General features: G+C 39.9%; 1 long non-coding RNA gene across 3 annotated transcripts in view; it reads right to left on the bottom strand.

Moving 5' to 3' along the window:
* The window catches only part of LOC118533007 (uncharacterized), a 34,803-nt gene extending 23,563 nt beyond the window's left edge, over positions 1–11,240 (bottom strand). For 2 of the 3 annotated variants that reach the window (XR_004915999.2, XR_013443147.1), the window contains exon 1: positions 10,299–10,981. This is a non-coding gene — a long non-coding RNA (uncharacterized LOC118533007). Of the gene's footprint in view, positions 1–10,298; positions 10,982–11,074 lie in introns of those variants that run through there. The other variant, XR_013443148.1, reaches the window with a different exon arrangement.
* Between the last annotated feature and the right edge of the window lie 8,492 nt (positions 11,241–19,732).

The raw sequence follows: 19,732 nt of genomic DNA, 5'->3' as shown, positions 1-19,732 counted from the left end.
CAAAAATTTATTCACTGTATTTGATTGATAGTAATATATTTTATTTTTTTATTTTTTTTTAAAGATTTTATTTATTTATTTGAGAGAGAGAGAATGAGAGAGAACACATGAGAGGGGGGAGGGTCAGAGGCAGAAGCAGACTCCCTGCCAAGCAGGGAGCCCGATGCGGGACTCGATCCAGGGACTCCAGGATCATGACCTGAGCCGAAGGCAGTCGCTTAACCAACTGAGCCACCCAGGCGCCCGATAGTAATATATTTTAATTTAGTCAGGAAGCTTCTCTATTTAAAACATCTGCTACATAGCCTTTTGTAAGTCTATCTATTCTTAAGCACAAAGTAACTTTATGCTAAGTTTACAAATTCGCTTCACCAAGTAAGAGTGTAACTAACTTCTTTAGAGGATTTACTGGAAAATGTCTTACTGGGCATTTTGTTTCCCCCAAGGCTCATTGATCTATCCTGAAAATTTGCTGTAATAGGTAGCCCAGCTCCATGATGACATAAGCCACTCAGGTCAAGGAGCCCAGCTCCATGATGATAAGCCACTCACTATGATAATGTGCAGTTTCAAAAGGTTTTAAACTTTGAAACTGTAGCTGACATTGACAACATTGACCCCATCTTTGGCCATGCATCTTGTTCACGCCTGCGCAGTGACCTCCTCTACGTGTTCCACGCCCGGAGGAGATTAAGGTATACCCTGACCTGGATGTGGGAAGGCTAGTTCTGATCCTGAGCTTCTCTAAAGTGGCACGCAGAAGGCTCCACTTTAGATAACTAGTAGAGATCCTCTGGTGCCCACAGATGGCGCCACTTGAGGTACCTACCCTGTGGCAGCACCACCATACCCCTTGCTCTATAAAAGCTGGGGATTAAGGTCCAGCCTGGGTGGGCAGTTTTTCTGTGTCTGCTGTGGATCATCCTCTGCGGGATCCCCACTGTCAGTAAGTTTCCCCGAATAAAACTCTGTGTAAATGGTATAGAGAGGCTTCCTTCGTTTTTCAGTCTCAAAGTGCTTTCTCTTTACTTTACTGACCCTCCTCCACCTTCTAACAATTGGCAAGTCAGCCGGGAGACTGAAAACAAAACAAGCATGGGCAAACGGGAAAGCCCCTTGTTTGTGGGAGAAATGTGGAAGGACTTGCCAAGTTTTTGGAGCATTTCAGACCAGTAAATGAATATAGGGATGCCCCTACAATCCCCCAGCCAAAAAAACAACCAAACAAAAAACCAACCCAAGGGATTGCTAGATACCCTATCCAAAACAGCAGGGAAAGGAAATGGAGAAGGGAAAGTGACCAAGCTACTGTGGTGGTAGCTTGGCTGTCGATCTGTGCATGTGAGACGCCACGGAAATGCAGTTACTAGTAAGGAGAGAATTGGAACAAACCAGGGAAGTGTGTCTTTAGAAGCATGGCTTTAGAAAAGGATATAGGAGCCCATGTTCTTCTAATATGGGCATTATGTCCAAAAGAATCCAACAGCAAGAGGAATGCTTGGAAATTATGGTGTGTAAGATGGCAAAGATGCATGGGCACAGACTTTCACAGACTAAAGTACGAACTGTTATAGCTCAAGAGAATTGAGACCCAAAGTACAGGATCCCTGGGATAATGACTCATCTGATGACATTATCATAGAGGGGGAAAATGATGTATGGGGCGTACCCTTTGATTCAAAGACCCAGGCCATTTGTGAGCCAGGGGATGACAGAGAAGTTCCCACTAGTGAGAAAATGACTATGAGGGACTATTCTGCTGCTGAATTAGTGGGGCTAGCCAGCAGCTTTAAGCAAAAGGGCAAGAGGGGTGGATGCTTGGGTGTTACGACTGCGGGATCCTGGGGGAGATGATATTATGTTAAATGGGTTTGAGATGTCAAAAATGGCCTCAGGCACTGCTCAACCTGCCTTGTAACAAGGATTAGATGCTGCAGGCATGGGTGAGAATCGAGGTGCTTAGCTAATTTGATTGATTAGATAAATGCTACCATTAAGATAACCTGGCCTAGTGAAGGGGATGTTCCCCCAGTGTTACACTGGACCTGTATGGGAGAACCACAAGAAATGATATGTAAACTGGGAGTTAAAACATGCCATTTATGCCCAGCATTTTGGAAGCCTAGGCAAAGAATTATTTTCCTCCGGTAGGAAAGACCGTATCTTACAGTCAGCCCTGGGGCATGGGGGTGGATTTTAGCATCTGTCCTTGCCCCTATGGGATAATCGGCCCATTGCTAGAGTAGCTGCTATGGTGGCTGAGTTAGGTGAAACTGAAAGAATCCGTCATCAGGGAAACAGTTTGAAAAATAGGGAGAAACAAAGGATTCCGCCAACAATAACATGGCAGAAAGGGGGGCCCGTCAAAGTTTCTTGTCAACAACTATGGCAAGATCTAGTATTATTGGGACCCAGAGAGAAAGTATAGACAACCCCGTTTGGTCTTGCTAAACCTGTGGAAAGTGCTACATCCAGCAAAGTAGTTTATTCGCTTAAAAGAAGGCTCAAAAAAGCCAGGTGCATTGCCAAGTGCCCCTCCACTAATGGGGGAATTTCAGGGGCGGATACCCTTTACCCCAAGAGACTAGGGGTTAGGCCAACGTTGTCCTCTAGCGTGTGTGTTGGGGGGGGGGCCCATGTTGAGTTGACCATTTATTGGTCTCCCACTGGCAGGCAACCTGTGTTGGCTCTGATAGATGCTGGAGTTGGATACATACTTATCTATGGAAACTCCTCAAAATTCTGAGGAGAAAATGAAGCTGTTAATGGTTATAGGGAACAGGTTATCAAGGTCAGACCAATTAGTCTTTACCTACAGATGAGCAGGTTTCCTCCCTGCTATTTTCTAGTGCATATTTCCCTCATTCCTGAGTATATTTTGGGTGGAGAGGTATTACAGGATCTGGATCTAACTACAAGGACAGATGTATACCCAAATAGTGAAATTCATCATCGTGAGTCCTGCAAAATGGGAACCTATACGCTGCCATTCCCTGGAAAGCAATAAACCTAAAACAATATAAGCTACTTAAGGGGCATAATGAGATTACTGCCACCATTAAAGAATTAGAAAAGGTTGGGGTAGGTCTGCTCAAAGCCCATTCAGTAATCTGGTGGGGCCTATAAAGAAATCTAATGGGACCTGGTCAATGACAATAGCTTACAGGGAACTCAATGAAGTTACTCTGCCCATCCATGCTATGGTGCCTCGTACAGCCTTATTGTTAGAAAAAAATCACAGCATCCATTAAGACATATCATTATGTACTGGACCTATCTAATGTGCTTTATAGCATTCTGTTAAAACTTGAACCCCAAAACCAATCTGCTTTCATGTGGAATGGGAGACCATGAACCTTCCAGACCTTTCCCCAAGGGTATCTCCACAGTCCCACAATTTGTCATAGGATGGTAGCCAGAGATTTGGAAAAATGGATATTTTTAGAGGAGATGGTGCTTTATCATTATATAGATGATGCTATGTTAAATTGTGATGACTTACCCTACCTGTCTCAAGCAGCCACATCATTACAAGTCAGGAGGATGGAAGGTAATTACCCACTGATCTAAGGGTAAGGTCAATCAGTAATGTGTCTGAGGATCATATGGTTAGGTAAGACAAAAGTAATGCCAGAGGCAGTCACTGATAAAATACAAGCCTTCCCAATCCCTACAATGGCAAAAGAATTATAAGCTTTTGTTGGTTTATTGGGTTATTGGAGGTCTTTCAGTCCCCAGCTAGCACAGATATTAAAACCTTTATATGTCTTGGTTAAGAAGGGAAGCCAATGGGATTGGGGTACTAATCAACAAGAGGCTTTCTTAAAGGCATAAATGGTAGGAAAAACAAATACAGGCCCTGGGGGTATTAAACCAAGTATCTTTTCTGACTACAATGATAGGAAACCAGAAATCAGTAACTGGAGGAAAGCTGGAAAATTTACAAGCATGGGGAAACTAAACTGCACACTACTGAGCAAACAATGGGTCAAAGAAGAAATCAAAAAAGAAATAAAAAAATACCTGAAAACAAAATAGAAACACAATGTACAAAAACCTATGGGATTCTGCAGGCATTCTAAGAGGGACAGTTTATAGCAATAAATTCATATTTAGAAAACAAAGATCTCAAATAAACAACCTAACTTTATACCTCAAGGAAATACAAAAAGAACAAACTAAGCCCAAAGTTAGCAGAAGGAAGTAAATACCAAAGATCAGAACAGAAATGCCCCCCAGCAATGAAAATGAATCAACCATTGATACATACCACATGATAAATCTCAAAGTAATTATGCTGAAAGTGGGCAAACGAAAGAGTACATACTATGATTCCATTAATAGAAGATTCCAGAAAATTTAAACTAATTGATAGTGATAGAACACAGACCATTGGTTGCTTAAGGACAAGAATTGGAGTGGGGACATATGGGGTAAAGAAATTACAAAGGGGTATAGGGAAAATTTTGAGGGTGATGGCTATGTTCATTATCTTGACTGTGGTGATGTTTTCCTGGGTTAGAACTTATAAAATTGAATGATTCAAATATGTGCAATTTGTTGTATGTCAGTAAAGCTACTTCAAAAAAGACTGGTAAAATAATAGAAAAGATGAATGAAACTAAGAGCTGGTTATTTGAAAAAAAAATAATAATAAAATTGACAAACTGTTAGCTAGACAAACTAAGAAAAAAAGAGTCAAATAACATTAGAAATAGAAAAGGAGATATTACAACTGATACCACAGATATAAAAAGATCAGAAGAGGTTACTGTGAACAATTCTATGCCAACAAATTGGATAACTGAGAGGAAATGGAGAACTTCCTAGAAACCTACAATCTACCAAGACTGAGTCAAGAATAAACAGAAAATCAAATAGATCAATGTGAGTAAGGTGAGTGAATCTGTAATCAAAAACTTTCTAAACTTTTAGAAAAGCTCAGGACCAGATGGTTTCACTGGTGAATTCTACCAAACATTTAAAAAATTAATGTCAATCCTTTTTATTTTTATTTTTTTTAATTTTTTTATTGTTATGTTAATCCCCATACATTACATCATTAGTTTTAGATACAGTGTTCCATGATTCATTGTTTGTGCATAACACCCAGTGCTCCATGCAGAACGTGCCCTCCTCAATACCCATCACCAGGCTAACCCATCCTCCCACCCCCCTCCCCTGTAGAACCCTCAGTTTTTCAGAGTCCATCGTCTCTCATGGTTCTTCTCCCCCTCCGATTTCCCCCCCTTCATTCTTCCCCTCCTGCTACATTCTTCTTCTTCTTTTTTTCTTTCTTAACATATATTGCATTATTTGTTTCAGAGGTACAGATCTGAGATTCAACAGTCTTGCACAATTCACAGCGCTTACCAGAACACATACCCTCCCCAGTGCCCATCACCCAGTCACCCCATCCCTCCCACCCCACCCCCCACTCCAGCAACCCTCAGTTTGTTTCCTGAGATTAAGAATTCCTCATATCAGTGAGGTCATATGATACATGTCTTTCTCTGTTTGTAATGTCAATCCTTTTTAAAGTGTTCCAAAAAATTGATGAGGAGAGAATATGCCCAGCTCCTTTTAGAAGGCTAGCATTACCCTGATAAGGGTAAGGACAGATAAGGACACTTCAAGAAAACAAAACTAGAGGCCCATATCCCTAATGAATGTAGGCGCAAAAATTCTCAACAAAATATTAGCAAACTAAATTGAATCATATATTAGAAGGATAATATCCCATGACCAAACTAAAAAGCTTCAGCACAGCAAAGGAAACCATCAACAAAATGCAACCTGTAGAATGGGAGAAAATCTTTGCAAATCATATAATCTGATAAGGCGTTAATATCCAAAATCTATAAAGAACTCACAACTTGATAGGAAAAAACAATCCAATTTAAAAATGGGTAGAGGAATAGGATAAACTTTTTCCCAAAGAAGATGTACAATTGGCTAGGAGCTACATGAAAATGTGCTCAAAATCACTAATCAGGAATATGCAAGTGAAAACTACAATAAGATATCACCTCACACCTGTTAGAATGACCATGATCAAGAAGATGAGAGGACAGGTGTTGGCAAAGATGTGCAAAAAGGGAAAACATGCACTGGTTGGGATGTAAATTGGTGTAGCCACTATGGAAAACGGTATGGAGGTTCCTCAAGGAATTAAAAATAGAACTATCATATGATCTAGCAATTGCACTTCTGGTTATACTTTTGAAGCAAATGAAAACAGGATCTGGAAGAGATATCTGTACTCCCATGTTCATTGCAGCATTATTCACAGTAGTCAATATATGGAAACAACATAAGTGTCAACAGATGAATGGATAAAGAAGATGTGAGAAAAAATTCAGCCACCAAAAGGAAATCTTGCCATTTGTGATAACGTGAATGGAAGCTGTGGGCATTATGCTAAGTGAAATAAACCAGGGAGAGTGAAATACTGTATGATATGATTTGTATGTGGGACCTAAGAAAGCTAAAATCCTAGAAACCATAGAAACATAGAAAGTTTCTTTTTTTTCACAGACAAAAGACTGAAGGTAGCTGGTATAGAGTTGGAAAAAGTAATTTCACGGTCCTCAGAGACCTGAACTCCTTTATCTCATTGCTCCACGTAATCAGCATCTGGCTTCTATTTCATGGTTCAAAATGGCTGCTTAAGCTCCGGTCATTATGTCTGTATTCCAACCAGCAGAAAGGAAGAGGCATGAAAGGACTGATCCTTCCCTCTAAGAATATTTCTCAGAAGTTGCATGCAACAATTATATTATATCCCATTACCAAGTTTAGTCATATAGCCACACCTACCTGTAAGGAAGGCTGGGGAATGTCTTATTATGCTGGATGTTTGTGTGGCCAGTTAAAATTAATGGTTCTATTTATCAGGAAAACAAAGAGAATGGATATTGTGGGACAGCTCAGAGTCTCTGGCATAACAATTAATTCCAAAATTTTTTGGAGAAAGAAGTAAGCATTTTATCCCAACTTCCTAATCCTTTTAAATCTCTTCCATAAGCACTCTGACAGTAGCAAAATTCTAAGTGTCTACTGATCGTGAGTCAGATGTGCTGTGTGACATTACAGTGGCGAGGGAGCTGTCGGCAGGTGCCGGCCATACCAGCTGAGGATTCAGGTCTGCAGGAGCCTCCCCTGTCACTGGTGAGCACCAACGCCCCTCCTGGGAGGAGTGGGATCATGCCTCGTGCTTTCGTGTATCCCCACGGAACCCAGCCCTGTGCCCGGCTTAGAGAAACGACAGAGCAAGCGCTTGATGTATTCAGGCACTGACCGCCTCCTAGAAGCATCAAGCAGGAAGAGATTGTGGAGATTATCGACTCCAAATGGCCCTTCGGAGATGTAGGACCTGAAGCTGGAATAAAGCTTGAGGCGCTGGCTCCGCGCACGCACCGCGTCAAGGACTCTAACCCCCGTGACCTTGCCTGACAGCGCATCGGTGGTAAAGCCGGGTGGACGTGAACTCCGATCTCAAGCTCTGCGCTGACCTAACACTTTTTTCATTTTACATCTTCTGGCTTACATTCTGACATTTTTCCTGGGTGGGTTGTGTTTAACTCACATTTGATTAGTGGCTACCTCATTTTAATGTATTTTATTTTCAGTTGGCAGAAGGAAAATTCTGTTCCTTTTATATTGTCTCCATCTCCAATTTTGCTTTTCATTTTCTCTGAGAAACAGGTTTTCTTTTTTAGGTCTCGAAGGGTCTAATATGTATGTAGAGTGAAGCCTACATGCTCTAAGACCAGGTAGCCCAGACTTGAAACCTAGTTCTCTCACTTTTGATGTGAACTTTGGCAAATTACCTGAACTTTCTGTGCCCTAGTTTTCTCATCTAAGAAGTGGAGATTAAAAATCCCACTTCATACATCTATTGTGAAGAGTGCATAGATTAATATATATATAAATCACTTAGCCCGGCCCCTGGCAAATGTTCAGTAAACATTATCTGAGGATGATGGTGAATTCTTAAGTCAAGGATGCTCTTCCCTTGCTACCTAGCATGTTTCTGGCCAATTCTCCTCCTTTAATAATTTATAAGTATTCAGAAAATTATAGCTAATATTGACATTCAACCAAGAAAAATATCACAAGGGAGTTGAAGCTTCTCAGACAGTATTTTCATGTCGGTACCTCAAAGCTGAATAGAAGTTAGGGGGTGGTGGAATTAAAAAGTGCACATGGAAAGACACTGCAATGATTGGGGAGGTGAGTGGGAGATGACCTTTCCTCCTGCAGGAGGAACAGAGTGAATGCACTATTAGCTGGCTAAGCTGGATTAAGAGAATTACATTACACACATCCTCTCAAAGTGAAAAGTAGTCTTAAACTAAATTTAGTTATTTTTTTATTGGGAACCAGGGAGGATGGCCGTAGTACAGAAAATTAAGATTTAAATATTTAAAAACTTTTGCTGGATGGAATATATTTTTGTATATTTTAGTTTCTATGGTACTTCAGGTTCTCACAGTCCCTTTCCTCAAGGATATCTTAATAACATATATGCATTGAAACCAATTGCTCTTGACAAATGGGCTAGATTAGTCTGGTCCTGGGGTTGACTCAGGGCAGGAAGGTAAATTCAAATACTTTGGCAGGTCTCTCCTTCCTCTGGGAAAGTGTTCTTATCACACCAGAGTTCCTTTCGAGAAAATGGCCGCATCTCACAGAAAACATGGCCCATCACCATCTTCTGCCTAGAATAGCATCAGCAGGTGGTAGAACCCACACATGGAAACACCGAGAGTGTGCTTCTGCCACTTACCCATTTGTGTACCCTTGAGAGAATCTTTTCAAGTTATTGGAAATCAGCTTCTTCGTCTATGAAATAGGGATATTCAAACTTCTAAAATTGTTTTATAATCTGACATCATGAGCCTGAAAGTACTTTGCAGCTATAAAAGATCATATCAGTAAAGACTGGTGTTGTTATTTCTCCTTTACAGATGAAGAACTACTTGATTTTTCAATGTTAGGTGAAGGATCATTTTATTCTAGAAGAATGAGACTGTGATCCACTGTGGTTAGCAATAAGGGCTTTGTGAGGACAGTCTTGGGTTTGAATCCCAGGTGTAAAGGACTCGTGAAGGCCCTTAACTTATCCAAATCTTGGTTTCCTCATCTATAAGTTGGAGATAACAGTTGTGTATAATCTATAGAATTTGTAAGATTAAATAGACTAATATTCTTTGGTAGAATACAGGCATACCTTGGAGATATTACAGATTTGGCTCCAGGCCACCACAGTAAAGTGGATACTGCAATTAAGTGAGTCAAATTAATTTCTTGGTTTTCCAGTACAAATAAAAGTGATGAAACCCATGACAACTCTATGGTGTCAATTCCAAACATTCAAAAGTTACTCAACACAGGGACTATAATGACCATAATTTGTCAATGATACCAACAAAAATAAAATCTAAATACACTGATAAATTTCTTCTTTGCAACTCTTCATAGTTAAAAAGGAAGGTGGTAGGAAGTCTGATGAAAGAAAGCTTTTTTGAGAAGACAATATGGAGGGATATGTTGTTTTTATGAATTTTGTGATTGTGTCATTTTAAACAGATGATGGGAAACATTTCCCAAGTGTTCACCATGAGGAAAACACTGAACTGAAATTTAAAATGAATGTCACTAAATAAATGGTTTTTAGCTTGGCTCAGAAGTTTTAAGAATAGTGCTCGAACCATCTGTGTTCTATGAGCAGCTTCTCCCTTTGGATGAAATAAGATCATCCAAAGAAGGAAGATGAAAACTATTGATTAATTTTGGGACAGAATGTTGAGAAAATGTAAAACATCATAAGCATTAAGTTGACAGCTGAAAGCTTTGAAGATTGTATTAAAGTTAAATGCCCTCTTTAGAGCTGCCAGCTTCCAGCCTGTGTGAACACCTCTCACACTGTTCCACTCACTTCAGAGCTAGTGATTCTTCCAAAATCCAGAAGTCTCTCCCAGAGAGTCTTTAGTGAAATAATCATATTTGTTTGTGAGAAGCACTTGAAGAAAAAGAATAATCCTGCTGAGTAGCACTGGTAACCAAATCACAGAATTATAAATAGAGCCTGAGCCTTCCTAAACATAGAAACCAATGCTAACCAATGTGACCGGCAGGAATTTCAAATTTGGTAATGAAGTGTGGTGGCTAAACATTCATCAAGGGTGTCACTAAAAAGATTTGGCCAAGTTGCCATAAATTTGTCTAGATTTTCTGAGAAATAACAAATCTATAAAAACAAAACCAAAAGCTAGAGAATTTGGAGTACTTACTGGCTCTTCCTGGACTTGACTTTCTTCCCTGTTGTTAGTGAGCTCTAGTTAGGAGGAGGTTGCTACTTCACTTTTTCCTTTCTTCTTTCTCTCCCCAGCTATATATTATCCGTGATCATTGGCTTCTTCTCAAAGTATAATTGGTTAAAGACCGTCACCACCATAGAACTTCACACAGCCTGTTCGCAAAAAAAAAAAAAAAAAAAAAAAAAAAAACCATGCATATCTGTGTCTGAAAAATCTCAATTTGTACTCTTTGATTTTGGTCTGGGTGTGAGGTCATGTTCATTCTTTTCTTTCCCCACTCTGAATAGAACTGACAAAAAAGTTAATTGGCTGCTTTATGATGTCTTCCAACATTAAAATCATTTCACTATAATTAAGAGCTTGGTGCCTGAAAGCACTAAAACTTATGACCGCTTGAAATCAACCAGTGAAGACCATGCCATATCTGGTGGAAGAGACCAAGGAAGGCAAGAGGCAGCCATTCTGGCTCTAAGATGGAGTCTGAAAGACAGAGGACCTCCCAGCTGGCTTCTGCCTCGTGGTGCTTCCCTTGGAAGTGTCTCAGCAGTTCCCAGGGGACTGAGGCTCCCCTTCAGGACTCTCCATCTCCTGCCCAGCCCCAGCTTTCCTCCACCCTCGAGCTACCAGAGACCCTCAGGGCTCCTGGGAAACAGAAAGCAGCTCTTGCTAAATTGTGTAATACCTCCATGTCTCAATTGATTTATTTAATAGTTCTGAATAACCACAGAGATGATCAGATGAAAACTTACCCATGAAGTAATAGCTTCCAACTCAAATGTGCCAGCTCATCAGTAATCCTACCTCAGCCTTTCATGGAGACATTTTAATGTGAAGATCAAAAGAACTGTTCTCTAAGATCCGCTGACAAGTGGGATCATTAAACATTCCAGCCCAGCCCTCTATTTGTAGAAACAGAAGTCCTACTCATTACCCTGTGAAAGACACGTCTCTAAAGGGGATAAAGAAAGTAGAGAGCAGAGTCCTTCCCCTGGAGATACTATTCTGCCCCACTGGAAAGAAGAGGAAATCTTAACTCATCTAAATACTTCTGTAAGCTCCAAAGTAGTTCTGATCAGCCTCAGGCTGAAGTTAGTTGAATTTAACATAAATCAGTTCAAGTGTATGTTTTGCTTAGTGCTTCTATATTTTAATAGTATTTTTTAAATTAGTAACATGAAATTTGCTCAAAGCAAACTATTTGGAAGATAGGAAAAGGTAAAAAATTTATTCACATTATCACTATACAGTGGCAAGCACCAGAAACAGTTTGGTGTAGAGTTTTTTAGACTTTTGTGTGTATGTGCAGAGGTATCATGATTTCCTTCCAAAGTATATAATAAAATACCTGCCTTATTGAGAATGATTCTTTTTACCCAGTTAGCAATGTATCCTAAAATCTACCCAGGTCAAAAACAGTATTATCCTACAATGTAGTATTTTTAAATGGCTTTAAAATATTTTACTGTATGAATTCATTATAGTTTAACCAGTTCCCTAAAGTCGGACATTTAGGTTGATTTCTATTTTTATGATATTTAAAAATATATATTCTGCAATAAACATCTGTAAACACAGGAATAATTTTTAGTATAAGATAGTATACTTTATCTTAAGATAGATCTCTGTATCTACAATTTCTGGGCCAAAGTGTACATTTTTAAAACTCTTAAAACATTTTACTTAATTGTTCTTCAGGAAAGTTATACAAATTCTTTCCCACCAGAAGTATGAGAGTGTAGTTTCTTTGCACCATTGCCAAATGGAAGAGTATTGTTTTCAGTCTTGACCAAACTGGTATATCAGTTAAACATCAATTGTGTAAGTGTTCTGATTTCATTACTGGTGAGATTAGACATCTTTCAGTCTGTGCTATTTCGTGTTTTCTCATCACGTGTATTTTTAATGGAACTGGCCTATTCATGTCTTTTGCCCATTTGTAATGGGGTCATCACCTTATCGATTTACAGGTGGTTTTTACACATTAAAAAGAGAAATTATTTGCCTGTCATATATGTTGCAAATATTTCCTCACATTATAATTTGTATTTTGATTTAGTTGTGGTGATTTAAATTCCCAAGTATAAAATTGTTCTTATCTGTAGATTGTCCTATCTTTATTTTTCTGTTAGCGCTATGCCTCTAAGGTTTTTCTCCAACACTAAAGATTATATGAATATTCAAATGTAGTTTTTTTTTTTAATTTTATTTTATTATGTTATGTTAGTCACCATACAATACATCATTAGTTTTTGATGTGGTGATCCACGATCCATTGTTTTCGTATAACACCCAGTGCTCCATGTAGTACATGCCCTCCTTAATACCCATCACTGGGCTAACCCATCCGCCCACTCCCCTCCCCTCTAAAACCCTCAGTTTGTTTCTCAGAGTCCATAGTCTCTCATGGTTCATCTCTCCCTCTGATTTCCCCCCCTTCATTTTTCCCTTCCTTCTCCTAATATCCTCCATGCTATTCCTTATGTTCCATAAATAAGTGAAACCATATGATAATTGACTTTCTCTGCTTGACTTATTTCACTTAGCATAATCTCCTCCAGTCCCATCCATGTTGATGTAAAAGTTGGGTATTCATCCTTTCTGATGGCTGAGTAATATTCCGTTGTATATATGGACCCCATCTTTATCCGTTCATCTGTTGAAGGGCATCTCGGCTCTTTCCATAGTTTGGCTATTGTTGACATTGCTGCTATGAACATTGGGGTGCATATGGCCCTTTTTTCACTACATCTGTGTCTTTGGGGTAAATACCCAGTAGTGCAATTGCTGGGTCATAGGGTAGCTCTATATTTAATTTTTTGAGGCACCTCCACACTGTTTTCCAAAGTGGCTGTACCAACTTGCATTCCCACCAACAATGTAAGAGGGTTCCCCTTTCTCCACAACCTCTCCAACATTTGTTGTTTCTTGCCCTGCAACTTTTGCCACTCTAACTGGTGTAAGGTTGTATCTCAATGTGGTTTTGTTTGAATTTCCCTGATGGCTAATGATGATGAACATTTTTTCATGTGTCTGTTAGCCATTCATACATCATCTTCAGAGAAGTGTCTGTTCATGTCTTCTGCCCACTTTTTGACTTGATTATTTGTTTTTTGGGTGTTGAGATTGAGAAGTTCTTTATAGATCTTGGATACCAGCCCTATATCTGTAGTGTCATTTGCAAATATCTTCTCCCACTCTGTGGGTTGCCTCTTTGTTTTGTTGACTGTTTCCTTTGCTGTGCAGAAGGTTTTATCTTGATGAAGTCCCAAAAGTTCATTTTTGCTTTTGTTTCACTAGCTTTTGGAGATGTATCTTGAAAGAAGTTGCTGTGGCCGATGTCAAAGAGGTTATTGCCTATGTTCTCCTCTAGGATTTTGATGGATTCCTGTCTCACACTGAGGTCTTTCATCCATTTTGAGTTTATCTTTGTGTATGGTGTTAGAGAATGGTCGAGTTTCATTCTTCTGCAAGTGGCTGTCCAATTTTCCCAGCACCATTTATTGAAGAGACTGTCTTTTTTCCATTGCATATTTTTTCCTGCTTTGTCGAAGATTATTTGACCATAGAGTTGAGGGTCCATATCTGGGTTCTCTATTCTGTTCCGTTGGTCTATATGTCTGTTTTTGTGCCAGTACCATGCTGTCTTGGTGATCACTGCTTTGTAATATAGCTTGAAATCAGGTAACGTGATGCCCCCAGCTTTGTTTTTCTTTTTCAACATTTCCTTGGCGATTCAGGGTCTTCTGATTCCATACAAATTTTAGGATTGTCTGTTCCAGCACTTTGAAAAAGGTCATTGGAATTTTGATCGGGATGGCATTGAAGGTATAGATTGCTCTGCGTAGCATAGACATTTTAACACTGTTTATTCTTCTGATCCATGAGCATGGAATGTTTTTCCATCTTTCTGTGTCTTCTTCAATTTCTTTCATGAGTGTTCTATAGTTCCTAGAGTGTAGATCCTTTACCTCTTTGGTTAGGTTTATTCCAAGGTATCTTATGGTTTTTGGTGCTAATGTAAATGGAATCGTTTCTCTAATTTCTCTTTCTACACTTGCATTGTTACTGTATAAGAAAGCAACTGATTTCTGTGCATTGATTTTGTATGCTGCCACATTACTGAGTTGCTGTATGAGTTCTAGTAATTTGGCGGTGGAGTCTTTTGGGTTTTGCACATAAAGTATCATGTCATCTGCAAAAAGAGAGAGTTTGACTTCTTCTTTGCCAATCTGAATACATTTTATTTCTTTTTGTTGTCTGATTGCTGTTGCTAGGACTTCTAGTACTATGTTGAACAATAGTGGTGAGAGTGGGCATCCTTGACATGTTCCTGATCTTAAGGGAAAGACTCTCAGCTTTTCCCCATTGAGGATGATATTCGCTGTGGGTTTTTCATAGATGGATTTTATGAACTTGAGAAATGTTCCCTCTATCCCTATACTCTGAAGAGTTTTAATCAGGAAAGGATGATGTATTTTGTCAAATGCTCTTTCTGTATCAATTGAGAGGACCATATGGTTCTTCTCCCTCCTCTTATTAATGTGTTCTATCACATTGATTGATTTGCGAATGTTGAACCATGCTTGCATCCTGGGGATAAATCCCACTTGGTCATGGTGGATGATCCTTTTAACATATTGTTGGATCCTATTAGCTAGGATTTTGTTGAGGATTTTGGAATCCATATTCATCAGGGATATCAGTCTGAAATTCTCCTTTTTTGATGGGGTCTTTGCCTGGTTTGGGGATTAAGGTAATGCTGGCCTCATAGAATGAGTTTGGAAGTTTTCCTTCTGTTTCTATTTTTTGAAACAGCTTCAGTAGAATAGGTATTATTTCTTCTTTGAATGTTTGGTAGAATTCCCCAGGGAATCCATCAGGCCCTGGACTCTTGTTTTTTGGGAGGTTTTTGATCACTGCTTCAATCTTGTTACTGGTTATTGGCCTATTTGGATTGTCAATTTCTTCCTGTTTCATTCTTGGCAGCTTATAGGTTTCCAAGAAGGCCTCCATTTCATCCAGATTGCTCAGTTTATTGGCATATAGTTGTTGATAATAATTTCTCATAATTGTTTCTATTTCCTTGGTGTTAGTCGTGATCTCTCCCCTTTCATTCATAATTTTATTAATTTGGGTCCTTTCTCTTTTCTTTTGGATGAGTCTGGCCAGTGGTTTACTGATCTTATTAATTCTTTCAAAGAATCAGCTTCTAGTTTCATTGATCTGATCTACTGTGTTTCTGGTTTCTAATTCATTGATCTCTGCTCTAATCTTAATTATTTCTCTTCTAATGCATGGCTTAGGCATCGTTTGTTGCTTTTTCTCTGGTTCTTTAAGGTGTAGAGTTAGTTGGTGAATTTGGGATTTTTCTATTTTTTTGAATGAGGCTTGGATGGCTATGTATTTCCCCCTTAGGACCCATAGTCCTAAGTATGCAGTATCCCATAGGTTTTGGACCTATGTGTTTTCATTCTCATTGGTTTCTGTGAATTGTTTAAGTTCTTCTTTGATTTCCTGGTTGAGCCAAACATTCTTGAGCAGAGTGGTCGTTAGCTTCCAAGTGTTTGAATTTCTGCCAATTTTTTTCTTGTGATTGAGTTCCAGTTTTAAAGCATTATGGCCTGAGAATATGCAGGGAATAATCTCAATCTTTTGGTGTCGGTTGAGACCTGGTTTGTGACCCAGTATGTGGTCTGTTCTGGAGAAAGTTCCATGTGTGCTCGAGAAGAATGAGTATTCTGTTGTTTTAGGGTGGAATGTTCTGTATATATCTATGAGGTCCTTCTGGTCCAGTGTGTCATTCAAAGCTCTTGTTTCTTTGTTGATTTTCTGCTTAGATGATCTGTCTATTGCTGAGAGTGGAGTATTGAGGTCTACTACAATTAACCTATTGTTATCAATATGACTGTTTATTTTGGTTAACAGTTGGCTTATGTAGATGGCTGCTCCCATGTTGGGGGCATAGATATTTACAATATTAGATCTTCTTGTTGGATAGACCCTTTAAGAATGATATAGTGTCCTTCTGTGTCTCTAACTACAGTCTTTAGCTTAAAACCTAATTTGTCTGATATAAGAATTGCTACCCCAGCTTTCTTTTGAGGTCCGCTGGCATGGAAGATGGATCTCCATCCTTTCACTTTCAGTCTGGATGTATCTTTAGGTTCAAAATGAGTCTCTTGTAGACAGCATATGGATGGGTCCTGTCTTTTTATCCAATCTGCAACCCTGGGCCATTTTATGGGAGAATTTAGGCTGTTCACGTTGAGAGTGATTATTGAAAGATATGAATTTATTGTCATCGTGTTGCCTGTGAAGACCTTGTTTTTAGATTGTCCCTGTAAATTTCTGTTGTATATCACTCTTGGGGTCCTTCTCCTTTTATAGCACCCCCCTTAATATTTCTTACAGGGCCGGCTTAGTGGTCACATATTCTTTCAGTTTCTGCCGGTCTTGGAAGCTCTGCATCTCTCCATCCATTCTAAATGACAGCCTTGCTGGATAAAGTATTCTTGGCTGCATGTTCTTCTCGTTTAGTATCCTGAATATGTCTTGCCAGGCGTTTCTGGCTTGCCAGGTCTCTGTGGATAAGTCTGACGTTATTCTGATGTTCCTCCCTCTGTATGTAAGGAATCTCTTCCCCCTAACTGCCCTTAAGATGGTTTCCTTGGTTCTAAGATTTGCAGGTTTTACTATTACATGTCAGGGTGTTGGCCTGTTTTCCTTGATCTTAGGAGGGGTCCTCTCTGCCTCCAGCACATGAATGTTTGTTTCATTCCCCAGATTAGGGAAGTTCTCAGCTATGATTTGCTCAAATATATCTTCTAGTCCTCTCTCTCTCTCTCCAGCCCCTCCGGGATTCCAATAATTCTGACATTGGAACGTTTCATGGTGTCACTAATTTCTCTGATTCTATTTTCATGGATTCTGAGTTGTTTTTCCCTGGCCTCCTCTTTTCCCTTTTTATCTATTAAATTGTCTTCCAGGTCACTAATTCGTTCTTCTGCCTCACTTACTCTAGCTGTTAGATTATCTAGATTAGATTGGATCTCATTGATAGCATTTTTAAGTTCTGCCAATTCAGCTTTCATTTCTGCCCTTAGAGACTCTATGTTGCCATTAATTGATTTCTCCATTCTAGCTATTGTCTTCACAATTGCTAGCCTGAATTCCATCTCCGACATCTTGGTTATATCTGCATCCATTTGTAAATCTGCGGCATAAGTCATAATCTCTGAGTCTTTCCTATTTTGGGGGCTCCTCCTCCTAGTCATTCTGTTGAGGGGTGGTTGAGGGAATATATAGAGTCAAAATTATTGACCAGAACCCAAGCAAGATGTACCTGTTTCTAGGGACCTTAGGGTTGCTGGCCTCTTGTTTTCCCAGCCTGTCTTCTGGGGGAGGGGCCTGCCACGCTGTTACTCAGGCAACCCTGTTTGGGCTGAGTTGCCCTGCCCCCCCTGTGGCGGGGGATGGGCTCAGTGGGAACCATTTTTTGGGGGCTTTTTTTCTCTGGCGGCTTTCCCTGGCTGCTTTCTGCATCTCTTCCAAGAGTCAGAGCAGAAGAGACCATTTCCAACCCTCTGCCTCAGAGCAGAGAGATTGCTGTCTGTTCTTCAGTGAGCTCTCCAGGCCACACTATCTCCTTTCTGTCTGTGCTGCTATAAACTGCAGCGTCCTGGGTTGTGTGCCCCTCTGCAGCGCTCCCAGTCCTGCCTCCAGGTTGGGGCACGTCTCTACCCTTCATGCTTCTAAAACCACCAGCTGCTCCCAGTTCACTCATGCGGCCCCGCCGCTCCGGGTTTCCATCCAGGGGGCCACCCTAAAGTCCTTTCCCTGCCACTACTGGTTTGCAAGTCTGTGCCCTATCCCCAGCACGCGAGGCTGTCACTCACCGGCAGTGTAGGATCCCCATGGCTCCCTCCCGCTGCCATTTATCCTCTGGTATCTGCCCGCGGAATCATGGGTCCCCGCTTCATACCTTGAAACCAACCGTTTGTGATATTCTGTTTGTAGAGATCCAGATCTATCTTCTTACATCTCAGGCTGATTTCGTGCATGCTCAGAGTGGTCTGGTAGATATCCAGCTCAATTCTGGGGACCGGTTGGAATAGGGTCCCCTACTCCTCTGCCATCTTTTCCCCCTCTCCTCAAATGTAGTTTCTTTTTTAATATGTCTTTTTTTTTTTTACTACAATCTTTAATCCATTAGGATTTATTTTGATAGATTTTATAGGATAATGTTCAGTTACCTTTATTTTTGAAGGGTTAGAAGTTTAGGAACTTGGAAGTACTAAAAGACAGAGGTGGTACATCTGGAAAAGTTGGCTGAATGTAGGGGAAGGTCTGAGTTCTGTGTTCGGGGCTCATGTCAGGTGTGCCTGAATGTATGTGGCAGGCAAGTTTCTTAACCTGTGTCTAAGTTCCAAATCAGCTTGCAGAGTTGCCATGAAGATTAAAGGAAATAATATTTTGAAAAATAGGAGTACCATTTCTCTGTGTCCTCTTCAATTTCCTTCATCAGCATTTTATAGTTTTCAGAGTACAGATCTTTTTACTTCTTTGGTTAGATTTATTCCTAGATATCTTATTATTTTTGGTGCAGTTGTACATAGGATTGTTTTCTTAATTTCTTCCGCTGTTGCTTTATTCTTAGTATTTAGACATGCAACAGATTTCTGTACATTGATTTTTGTATCCTGTGACTTTACTGAATTTATCAGTTCTAGCAGGTTTTTTTTTAATTTTATTTATTTATTTGACAGAGAGAGAGACAGCGAGAGAGGGAACACAAGCAGGGGGAGTGGGAGAGGGGGAAGCAGGCTTCCCGCAGAGCAGAGAGCCCCATGCGGGGCTCAATCCCAGGACCCTGGGACCATGACCTGCACCGAAGGCACATGCTTAATGACTGAGCCACCCAGGCACCCCAGTTCTAGCAGTTTTTTGATAGTGACAGTTTTACTTCTTCCTTACCCATTTGGATGCCTTTTATTTCTTTTTGTTGTCTGATTTCTGTGGCCAGAACTTCCAGTACTGTGTTGAATAAAAGTGGCTAGAGTGACATTCTTGTCTTGTTCCTGACCTCAGGGGAAAAGCTCTCAATTTTTTCCCATGAGGATGATGTTAGCTGTGGTTTTTCATATATGGCCTTTATTATGTTGGTGTATGTTCCCTCTAAACCTACTTTGTTGAGGGTTTTTTTTTTTTAATCATGAATGGATGTTGTACTTTATCAAATGCTTTTTCTACATCTATTGAAATGATCATACGATTTTCATCCTTTCTCTTATTGATGTGATGTATCACATTGATTTGCAAATACTGAACCACTCTTGCATCCATGAAAGAAATCCCACTTGATCGTGGTGAATGATTTTTTTTTAATGTATTGTTGATTTCAGTTTGTT

This window comes from Halichoerus grypus, chromosome 13 (genome assembly GCF_964656455.1).
Source record: "Halichoerus grypus chromosome 13, mHalGry1.hap1.1, whole genome shotgun sequence".
In the NCBI taxonomy this organism is placed as follows: domain Eukaryota; kingdom Metazoa; phylum Chordata; class Mammalia; order Carnivora; family Phocidae; genus Halichoerus; species Halichoerus grypus.
This window is presented reverse-complemented; position numbering and strand designations above follow the sequence as displayed.